At 46.1% G+C, this 11,349-nt stretch overlaps 1 long non-coding RNA gene across 1 annotated transcript; it reads left to right on the forward strand.

Annotated features, from left to right (window-relative positions):
* Window positions 1-5,828: 5,828 nt before the first annotated feature.
* On the forward strand, window positions 5,829-11,061 carry LOC137304282 (uncharacterized). Its single transcript, XR_010958536.1, has 3 exons — window positions 5,829-5,903; window positions 7,237-7,418; window positions 10,924-11,061. It is a non-coding gene; the product is annotated as an uncharacterized lncRNA (long non-coding RNA).
* Window positions 11,062-11,349: the final 288 nt, after the last annotated feature.

The raw sequence follows: 11,349 nt of genomic DNA on the forward strand, positions 1-11,349 counted from the left end.
TATGGCAAGTTAAGAAATAGGAGCAGGAGTAGGCCATTCGGCCCCTCGAGCCTGCTCTGCCATTCAATCAGATTATGGCTGATCTTCGACCTCAACTCCACTTTCCCGCCCGATCCCCATATCCCTTGATTCCCCTAGAGTCCAAAAATCCATCCACCTCAGCCTTGATTATATTCAATGACCCAGCATCCCCAGCCCTCTGGGCGAGAGAATTCCAAAGATTCACAACCCTCTGCGTGAAGAAATTCCTCCTTCTCTCAGTCTTGAATGGCCGACCCCTTATCCTGTGACTATGCCCCCTAGTTCTAGACTCTCCAGCCAGGGGAAACAATCTCTCAGCAGTTGTGAAATTGAATTTAATAAAGATGGTAATTTGTGGACTGGCATCAGAAAAATGACCATGAAAGATTGTTAAAACCGAATTGGTTCATTAATGTCCATGACCTCTGGGTTGTTAGTCCATTATAATAACCATTACACTACCATATACAAGTGTCATTATCTTAATACCTGTGTTTTGTGTTCCCCAGGTTTCGTTTAACCAGCTCCATGCCAACTGAAAGAATCCTCTCCGATCTGAACTTCCCTACATTTTCCACCGCCATTGGATACATATCAGGTACAGTAACTGAAAACAGCTAACCTGATACCACTGCGATACCATTCAAACCGCCTACTGATGCTCGCTGTCCAGCCTCACTCAGAAATAATGGGCACTCGGCCAAGGTACCAGAGGGTTGCTGTTGGCCGTGGGACATAGACCGCGCTCGACTTTCCCCTTCCACTGACTGGAAAATCGGACGGAGTGTATAACGGGGGGGGGGGGCTAATTCGAATTCGTCCGCTTCACACCACAACAAAAGTTAAAATCACCCCCAGTAACTCTGTTGGAAAATACACCTCAGGTGTCATGATTTCCCACATTCCCCCTCCCCACTCCGGTCGAAATCTGCTAACATTTATTGTCTACGGTCTTCGCACGTGAAGAATGGCCACTCGGGTGAGGTACTGGAGGACTGTCGGCATCGGTGGAACCTGTACCCCAGCAAGAGTCAGAAGAGGATGGGGAGGAAGAGATGTGGTGGGGTGGGGGTGGAGAGGGAGATAAACAGATAATTTCTTTGTCGATCTGTTCACCATTGGAATCAAACTGAAATCCATTCAAGAACACACTGTTGAGCCGGTAAAGCACAAAGAGGTGATGATTTGCAAAGCCCCACATGAGCATTTCTGGGGGTCTGTTGTAGGCTAATTGATAGTGATTGATTGCTATGATTAGTTAACAAATCCATTATAGAATCACAGAATCTTACAAAACAGAAGGAGGCCATTCGGCCCATCATGCCTGTGCCGGCTCTTTGAAAGAGCTATCCAATTAGTCCCACTCCCCTGCTCTTTCCCCGTAGCCCTGCAAATTTTCTCCCCTTCAAGTATTTATCCAATTTTGAAAGTTACTACTGAATCTGCTTCCGCCGCCCTTTCAGGCAGTGCATTCCAGATCATAATAACTCGCGTTAAAAAAATCATCATCTCACCTCTGGCTCTTTTGCCAAATTACCTCAAAGCTGTGTCCTCATTGTATCATTATACCGTGCGATTACCAGGATGGTGGAAGGCAAACTAGATGGACCTTGGTCTTTTGTGGTCCAGTAATCCCTATGTTCCTATTGCCAGCGTAAGACCTTGCATCTGTGGTCACGATGGACGGGGTGAGCATAGGAACATAGGAACAGGAGTAGGCCATTCAGCCCCTCGTGCCTGCTCCGCCATTTGATAAGATCATGGCTGATCTGTGATCTAACTCCATATACCTGCCTTTGGCCCATATCCCTTAATACCTTTGATTGCCAAAAAGCTATCTATCTCACATTTAAATTTAGCAATTGAGCTAGTATCAATTGCTGTTTGCGGAAGAGAGTTCCAAACTTCTACCACCCTTTGTGTGTAGAAATGTTTTCTAATCTCGCTCCTGAAAGGTCTGGCTCTAATTTTTAGACTGTGCCCCCTACTCCTAGAATCCCCAACCAGAGGAAATAGTTTCTCTCTATCCACCCTATCCGTTCCCCTTAATATCTTATAAACTTCGATCAGATCACCCCTTAACCTTCGAAACTCTAGAGAATACAACCCCAATTTGTGTAATCTCTCCTCGTAACTTAACCCTTGAAGTCTGGGTATCATTCTAGCAAACCTACGCTGCACTCCCTCCAAGGCCAATATGTCCTTCCAATATGTCCTTCTTAGCAGCCGATAAGAGTTTCTTTTCTCTTTTTGTTTGAATTTGCAGGTGCCAGGAAGTCCTCCCACGTGTGGGGCCTGCCCAGTGTCCTGCGTTGTGTCTCTCCAGCTCATGTTAAACAGTACAGTTGGCTGCTGGACAATGTCACGCCTCCCCTTTCCACCCTACATCACACAAGGGCTTACACAGTGAGTCTCCTTTCTCAAATGCCTCTGCGGCCCTGTTCCACCAAGATTCAGAGACGTTCTTTCAGAACACTCATGGTTCACTAGTAACAGGAAATTGTCCCGCTACACTAGCAAAGTCTCCAACACATAGTGAGTGACCTAGTCTATTAATGCGTTTATGTCTTTCTTGCTGGTTTGTCCTGTTTGAGCTTTGTGGGTCTGGAGGTACGGAAAAAAATATTCTTAGGATTTATCCACCAAAAGTATAACGGCACGAAGTCAGAGCACCTTGATCCACCACAGCTTGAGACTCATTACTGGGAATATGGATTTAAACTTTATTGGAGGAGAATTTTCCCGGTGTTCTCCTGATCGCCCACTGTAATTTCAACAATAACTTGCATTTATATAGCGCCTTTAACCTAGTAAATCGTCCCAAGGCGCTTCACAAGGTGTAATGACGAAAACTGACACCTAGCCAAAGAAGGAGATATTAGGACAGGTGAGTAAAAACTTGGTCAAAGAGGTAAATTTTAAGGAGGGTCTCAAAGGAGAGGTAGAGAGATAGAGGGTTTAGGGAGTGGGAATTCCAGAGCTTAGGGCCTAGGCAGCTGAAGGCACGGCCGACAATGGTGGGGCGAAGGGAGCGGGCGACGCGCAAGAGACTAGAGTTGGAGGAACGCAGAGCTCTCGGAGGGTTGTAGGGCTGGAGGAGGTCACAGAGATAGGGAGGGGCGAGGCCATGGAGGGATTTGAACACCAGGATGAAGATTTTTCTGGAAGATTGGCAGTCACCCCGGAGAAATGGTGTAAACGACTGTCGTTGGCCATTTACGCTGTTTCTCTGAGGGTTCCGCCAATCTCCCAGGAACTTTCTGCAGAATTTCCAGGCGTATATGTGGCCTGCAAGGCTCCATGGTAAGCACGTCAGGTGGCCACGAAGACAAAAAGCTCAGACGCACTATGTATAGATCAATAATTATAGAAGAGTAAATGCACTGATTCCTCACTTCCAGAAAGCCACGCTCGAAGGGAGTGCAGGTCAGAGAATCAGACCATTGTAGTCCTATCTCTGATCCACACAGGCTCCTTGAATTTACCTTGAGATCACATGATGGTGATGCCACAAGAGGATTGTCGTACAATTATACCATGTACAATATCATCTGGGTTTTTGGCCCAATTTGCAGCCTATTAAGAATCTTGGGTTGTTTTAAATGTAAATGAAGCTATTTTGAACGCTATTGTCGTGTCATTCTCAGGTCCAGGTGCTGCCTGCACTCACAGGACTGGGCATATTTACAGGAACTTTCTATGAGCTCCCTCCCTCTGTGGACATTCTCCTCATTTTTGTCATCATTGGTCCAAACCACCAGAGGGCCATATCCCTCTACGCAGAGTGCCTCAGGAATGATATCATCAGGACGATCAAACAGCAAAACCATGTTGTCTTTAGGTAATTCCCAGAAAAGGAAATGGGATTGGGAAATGGGCAAACCAATGTGTGGAATAATATCCTGTTAAGAGGGCCATGGGTGTCAGACTTGGTTAGTACTCTGCTCTTTCACGTATGCAACCTGGGTTTGAATCTAGTCCGGAGTGATCGACAGCAGAAAGGGTTGAAACCAGGGCACTGAATTCACTCAGGATACAGTGGATGCTGCAATTAGGGACAGTGTAAGGTTTGGTTCTGGAAGAATGAGATCAAATTGGCCAAAGAGTCTTCATCATTCAAACTCATCCTATGAGGGATTAAAGTCATTCCCTCTTTCTGCTGGCTATAAGGATCCTACTCAAAATTAGTTTGGGACAATGTCAACCGAATATTTTATTCTTTCCCCACACTTTTTCATATTTATTTTGTTCCCTTGCCATGTTATCTCTGGGCCGCACATCACTCCCTGGTGAAAGGGGCAGACAAGTCAGCCAGCTGCCTCTCAACCTTCTCTGTTCCAAGGAGAACAACCCCAGCTTCTCCATTCTATCCACGTAACTAAAGTCCCTCATCCCTGGAATCATTCCAGTAAATCTCCTCTGCACCCTCTCTAAGGCCTTCACATCCTTCCTAAAGGTTGGAATGGGCTTCTGCCATTGCCAATGCTCTTAACCTGACATCGACTCACACACAGTAAACAGGCCAGAAAACAGCCATTCTTAATGAGGATGAACATGTAGGGGGTGGGGGGGTGGAGGAAGAGATACCTAGGCCAAGGCTCCTGCCATTACAGCTGCTGTCAATTGAGAAGGTTATATCCCCTCCCCAACCCTCCGCTCCTCTCCCTCCGAATTTCCCTGTAACCCTCCCCTCCTTCATTGTCAGCAGTTTTCAGCTGCCTCGATCCTAATTTTTAAAGTTCCCTCCCTAAACCCATCTGCCTTCAGGTTCTCTCCACCTTTATAAACCTCCTCAAGACCCATCTCTTTGTCCAAGCCTTCAGTCACCCCTCCTTTCCTGGTTCAGCACCGTTTTCCCTTTGCCGATTTGGGAAGCACCTTGGGCTGTTCCTATAAGCTAAAGGCACTGTATAAATGTAAGTGGCTGGTATTGATAATGTAAAGTGTCAGCATCCACCCTTTTCAACCCTATTTTCTGTGAGTCACTGTAACTTACTACTACCCAACTCCTAGCTTAGGAGAATCATAGATAGAGGCTTGAGAGCTGGCTGCTTGTCTATCCGTATCAGTCAGGGTGCAGAGTGTAACCCAGGGAGAATTATTGGAAGGGGGAATAAAATATCCATGAGCTGGACCGTTCCGTCTTTTCAGCTGTGGAAGACTGTGGGGTACAAGAATTATCCTATCACTGGAGTATTGTGTCCAGTTTTGGGCACCGCACTTTTGGAAGGATGTGAAGGCCTTAGAGAGGGTGCAGAGGAGATTTACTAGAATGATTCCAGGGATGAGGGACTTTAGTTACATGGATAGACTGGAGAAGCTGGGGTTGTTCTCCTTGGAACAGAGAAGGTTGAGAGGAGATTTGATAGAGGTATTCAAAATCATGAAGGGCCTAGACAGAATGGATTGAGAGAAACTGTTCCCATTGGCGGAAGGGTCAAGAATCAGAGGGCATAGATTTAAGGTGATTGGCAAAAGAATCAAAGATGACATGAGGAAAAACTTTTTTACACAGCGAGTGGTCGGGATCTGGAATGCACTGCCCGAGGGGGTGGTGGAGGCAGATTCAATCATGGCCTTCGAAAGGGAACTGGATAAGTACTTGAAAGAAAAAAAATTGCAGGGTTACGGGGATAGGGCGGGGGAGTGGGAATAGCTGGATTGTTCTTGCATAGAGCCGGCACGGACTCAATGGGCCGAATGGCCTCCTTCCATGCTGTAACCTTTCTATGATTCTATGGGATAGAAAATAGATGTGTTAAATAGAACGCCTCTTCTTATAGTCTCCTACCAAATATTAACATATTTATGACCTGACTTTCTCTTGTTGCAGGTTAGTTGTTCCAATTGACAAAAATGGAAGAAACAAAATCTTCTCCAAGGTGAGTAACCCATTACTGATTATGTTAATAAATAGCATGTTGTTTGTAGAATGAGCTGGTCATCAGTGCCAAAGAGTGGGGTTGGACACAGGCTTGAATCGCAATCCAATTCTCAATCCACTCCCTGTCGAGCTGGAAGGTGCTGATCAGAGACCGTTATAATTCCCATTCTGGGAAAGGGAAAACCGGATAGGAAAATTATGCCTGAGAAGTCCCTAGTACCTCACAAACATGAAATTAGAATGCCCAACACCACCTTCTCAAGGCAACCATGTTGACAACTGTGGTCCAGTGGGTAGCACTCTCGCCTCTGAGTCAGAAGGTCGTGGGTTCAAGCTCCCACTCCAGAGACTTGAGCGCAAAATCTAAGCTGTTACTCGCAGTACAATAACGAGGGAGTGCTGCACTGTCAGAGGTGCCTTCTTTCAGATGAGACGTTAAATCGAGGCCCTATCTGCCCTCTCAGGTGAACACATAAGATCCCATGGCACTATTTTGTAGGGGAGTTCTCCTTGGTGTCCTGGCTGAAATTTATCCCTCAACCAACATCACTAAAACAGATTATTTGGTCATTATCACATTGCTGTTTCTGGGACCTTGCTGTGCGTGAATTAGCTGCTGCGTTTCCTACATTACAACAGTGACTACACCTCAAAATAGTACATCGTTGGCTGTAAAGTGCTTTGGGATGACCTGAGGGTGTGAAAAGTGCTAAATAAATGCAAGTCTTTCTATCTTTCAACCAGGGACTGGTAATAAATGTGACCTTGGACAGTGTCATCCAGTTAGAAAGAACTTGCATTTATTTAGTGCTTATTCACGACCTCAGGACGTCCCAAAGTGTTTTACAGCCAATGAAGTACTTTTGAATTGTAGTCACTGTTGTAATGTAGGAAATGCAGCAGCCAATTTTGGTACAGCAAGATCCCACAAACAGCAATGTGATAATAACCAGATAATCTGTTTTTCAGTGATGTTGGTTGAGGGATAAATGTTGACCAGGACACTGGGGAGAATCGCCTGCTCTTCTTCGAAATAGTGTCATGGGATCTTTTATGTCCACCTGAGAGGGCAGACGGGGCCTCGGTTTAACATCTCATCCGAAAGACGGCACCTCTGACAGTGCAGCACTCCCTCAGAACTGCACTGCAGTATCAGCCTAGATTATGGGCTTAAATCTCTGGAATGGGGCTTGAACCCATGAACTTCTGACTCAGAGGCGAGAGTGCTACCAACTGAGCCCCAGCTGACACCGAGAACAAACAAAAACAAACTAGTTTGGCTCAGTTTGGTCCAGGATTTACTCATCCCTTTGAACCATTCCTTTTCTCAGGACGAGGTGACGAGCCCCACCGAGGCTTTCTACACCAGCGTCTCGGCTGCCGTCTCAGACAAGCAGCTCATCCGGCTCGAGTGTCTCTGGCGACTGAATGCCGCTGGCGATGATTTTCACAGGGGGAGGAAGCTGTACAGTCTGAGTGTGATTCAGTCCTCCCAGGCGTTTGGAGACGAGAGGTACGGGGCAAGGGTTGGGTCGCCACATGACGTCCTGGCGGGCACTGCTGGGCAAAGTCAACAAGCCGATGAGAAAGTCAACTTGAGGGATTGGCTGTGCTTCGTAATGATCTATTAATGGGCTCTTTAAACTGAAGCTTAATGCTCAGCTCAACATTGGAAATGCATATTCCCCCACCCCCACATGGTGGGATATGGTTCCATTCACCCTCTGGTAGGTTGGCTAAGTGAGCCAACGGGGCAATTTTCTGCCGATTCATTATAATAGAAAGTACAGATGCAAAAAAATCCTTGGGTGTTAGCAAGCTATTCAACCACGACACACAAGCCCCATCTGGTCCTCACTTGACACTTACACATGTGCACTTTCCAGTAGAAGGCACCGGCTAGTGATCAGGAGCAAGGAGCTTGGCCGAATTTTCCCCTCCTCAACCCAAGGGCACTGAGACCAACTGTACTGGCCTTACTGATGCCCTGGCTGACGCCAGCTAACACAGCACGGACCCTGGATTCGGACCTGAAGCTTCCTGTTTTGTGTGGCCTCTGATTCACACAGGAATACACTGAGCGTATACCAACTGGGCCAGCCAGGGCGGGGGCTCCGGTAATCTTCCTTTCAAGAGCAGGTCCTAAAGTCACTTCAGGCTTTGCAAAATAAACGGAACGTGCAAAGTCAAGTCGAGAGGTTCAGATGTAACCTTCCCTGCTGAAACTTTTGAATATATTGCCACTATATATACTGAATAGGCTGACATTCCAGTGGAGTACTGAGGGAATGCTGCACTGTCAGAGGTGCCATCTTTCGGATGAGACGTTAAACTGAGGTCTGCCCACTCGGGTGAACGTAAGAGATGCTTTGAAGAAGAGCAGGGGAGTGCTCTCCGGTGTCCTGGCCAATATTAATCCCTCAACTAACATCACTAAAACAGATTATCTGGTCATTATCCCATTGCTGTTTGTGGGATCTATACTCATTGGAGTTTAGAAGAATGAGAGGAGATCTTATTGAAACATACAAGATTCTGAGGGGACTCGATGGGGTAGATGCTGAGAGGATGTTACCCCTCATGGGGGAATCTAAAACTAGGGGGCATAGTCTCAGAATAAGGGGTTGCCCGTTTAAGACGGAAATGAGGAGGAATTTCTTCTCCCGGAGGGTCGTGAATCTTTGGAATTCTTTACCCCAAAAAGCTGTGGAGGCTGAGTCATTGAATACATTCAAGGCTGAGTTAGACAAATTTTTGATCAGCAAGGGAATCAAAGGAAATGGGGAAAAGGTGGGAAAGTGGAGTTGAGGTAAAAATCAGATCAGCCATGATCTCATTGAATGGCGAAGCAGGCTCGAGGGGCCAAATGGCCTACTCCTGCTCCTATCTCTTATGGTCTTATGGGATCTTGCTGTGCGCAAATTGGCTGCCGGGTTTCCTACATTGCAACAGTGACTGCACTTTAAAAAGTACTTCATTGGGCTGTGAAACGTGTTGGGATGCCCTGAGGTTGTGAAAGGCGCTATATAAATGCAAGTCTTTCTTTCTTTCTTTTGTACTGATTTGGACCCAGGTCTGCCTTTTGCTTGCCTTGTTGTAGACGATTTGGAAAAAGCTCGGTGTGAGTGGATTCCTTTTCGATAAGCTGCGTATCCCAGGTAACTGAGCATGTGCCTGGTTGGGTAGGCGTGATGGTGGAGCACAGGATTTCCACCCAGAGGGCAATGACCCCAAATCCCATTCTTGGTTGATATCCAGATCCAACTTGGCCAATTGGGCATTTAATCTCCCTTTGTAGTTTGCTGGTTTGTGTGTAAAATTCCTTTGAGTGCTATTTTAACGCAGTCATTAAAATAATCCAGAAATGGGTTGACCAGTGCACTTCAGTGGAATGAAACCCATCATCGAGTCTCACCATTTCTCCCTTGGCTGCATATATTGACACCACTATTCCCGGCCAGTATGGAGGTGATGGGGGAATTCCCCCATCAATCACGTCTGGAGACCGCGCTGCTGTAAGTGACTGGGATTGATTTTATGCACATAATTTGTATTCTGTAACTCTCCTCCATTCACTGCATTTTGCTGGAGAAATAATCCTGCTTTTATTGGGAGATGTTGCTGTAGTTTCGGTAATGAGTTCTGTTTCGGTAATGTAGTTCGTAATGTTGACCGGAGGTCACCGGTTACGGTTACTGGCTTAGTACAAAGAGGAGAAGAGTCAATTCTCTCTTAACTCTTAATTCACTTTATTCACACCGTTAGATCATATACATATAGCTTATACGTCTGGTTAGATATAGGCATGCAGTTTATACCAGGTTATACAGTTTTATACCCAAACTAAGATCTAAACGTACACCCACTAGGTTTCTCTGACAATCCCTGATTGGTCACAGAATATAAAGGATAATACCCGAAAAGGAGAGCTGACGCTGGCCAGGCGTTCCGTTCTCTCTCTCTTTCGACGTCGTCTCTACGTCCTTGACGTAAGGTCTTCCACTTCTGCGATGGTTGGTCTCCGGAGTCTTTGCTCTGGCTCCACGTCCCAGATCCTTCATTCTTATTCTGAATCTTATCTCTTCAAGCTGTGCTGTCTCTCTCTCCCTTTGGTTTAGGCCTACTCGCTTTTTGCCTGTGTCTTCTCCTCATTGGCTCTGTCCCAAGGACTTAGGTAGCATTACCTCTTTACTCCTTTTTTAAATAAGGACTTGTGTCTTATCACATCTCCTTTGTCTTTCACAAAACTTAGTTAATTCAAATCGGTTCCAGCAAGCTAAGGCCAGCGACTGAACCCAGGTTACTTTAGTTCAAAAGTCGTTCTTGCCTGTGTGTATCAGCAGCCGACGTCTCAGGTTACCTTCTGCAGCCCCTGGCCAACAGTAGAGACTCTGTTTGCTGTTTAAATAGACTCTGTTTGCTGTTTCCTGAGTAAATAGGCTTTGTTTGCTATAAAATAGACTGATTGCTGTGAGTTCTGTCATAAGTCCCACCCCCCTCCCCACCACCCCGCTCTGCTTCCAACCCATTTGCTAAAATAGTGGTGTCAATACTCACTTTGTTCTTTTTTTACCTTTTTGGAGCAGCCTGCAGTAGTCCCTTTATGGACTGTTGGTTAGGCTACTCAACACTACCAATGGGTGAAGGGTCCATGGTGCATGCTCCGCCCAATGGTACTTCAACATTGCAACAGGGTACTATTGACATCTTAGGACCCCGATTTATATGGGACGAACGAGGCTCCTGCCTGTTTCCGGCAAACGTCTGGGCCGCCCACTTCAAGGCCCCAAATTAAAATGGCAGCGACCCTGGGAGGAACGGGGTATTAAGTCCTGCGTTACTATTTTAATCATGTTATTGCCCCACTCCCGCCCGGCAGAGGGGATGAACAGAGACAGAGGACCACCCCTCACCCCTGCCAAGACTCCCAGATACAGGTGGGATTCCCTCTGCATAACTCCATCAAAAAAAAAATCCCATCTCATTTCACCACAATTGCTTTCTTTCTCTCCCTGCAGGATTTTTGATTTCTCCGAGCACCCTCTAATCCACCTCTACTCCAGTGTCTTCCTCCAGCGGACGCATGCTGAAGCCTATTTAGGGATATTTGTCCCGAGGGAACAGGCGATTGATAAAGACTTGCAACAGCCACGGACTAAAGCCACTTATAAGTGTGGGTATCATATTGGGTCAAAATGTCATAGAATCGTATAAATCTCCCTGCAGAAAAAGGTCACTCAGTGCCCTTGGACTGGGCCTGTGCTGGAAACAGATCTTGCCCAATGCAATTTATTCTAATCCCATTCCCCATTCCCTTTTAATATTTTCAATTCAAAAGTTAATTATAGAAATCTAACCACTTTAGTGTGAAATATGGATTTTACGTTTTGTTGAACTTTCGATTGAAAACATTAAACGATTTAATAAACATGGCCAATCACTTG

Source organism: Heptranchias perlo, chromosome 37 (assembly GCF_035084215.1).
Source record: "Heptranchias perlo isolate sHepPer1 chromosome 37, sHepPer1.hap1, whole genome shotgun sequence".
Taxonomy (NCBI): domain Eukaryota; kingdom Metazoa; phylum Chordata; class Chondrichthyes; order Hexanchiformes; family Hexanchidae; genus Heptranchias; species Heptranchias perlo.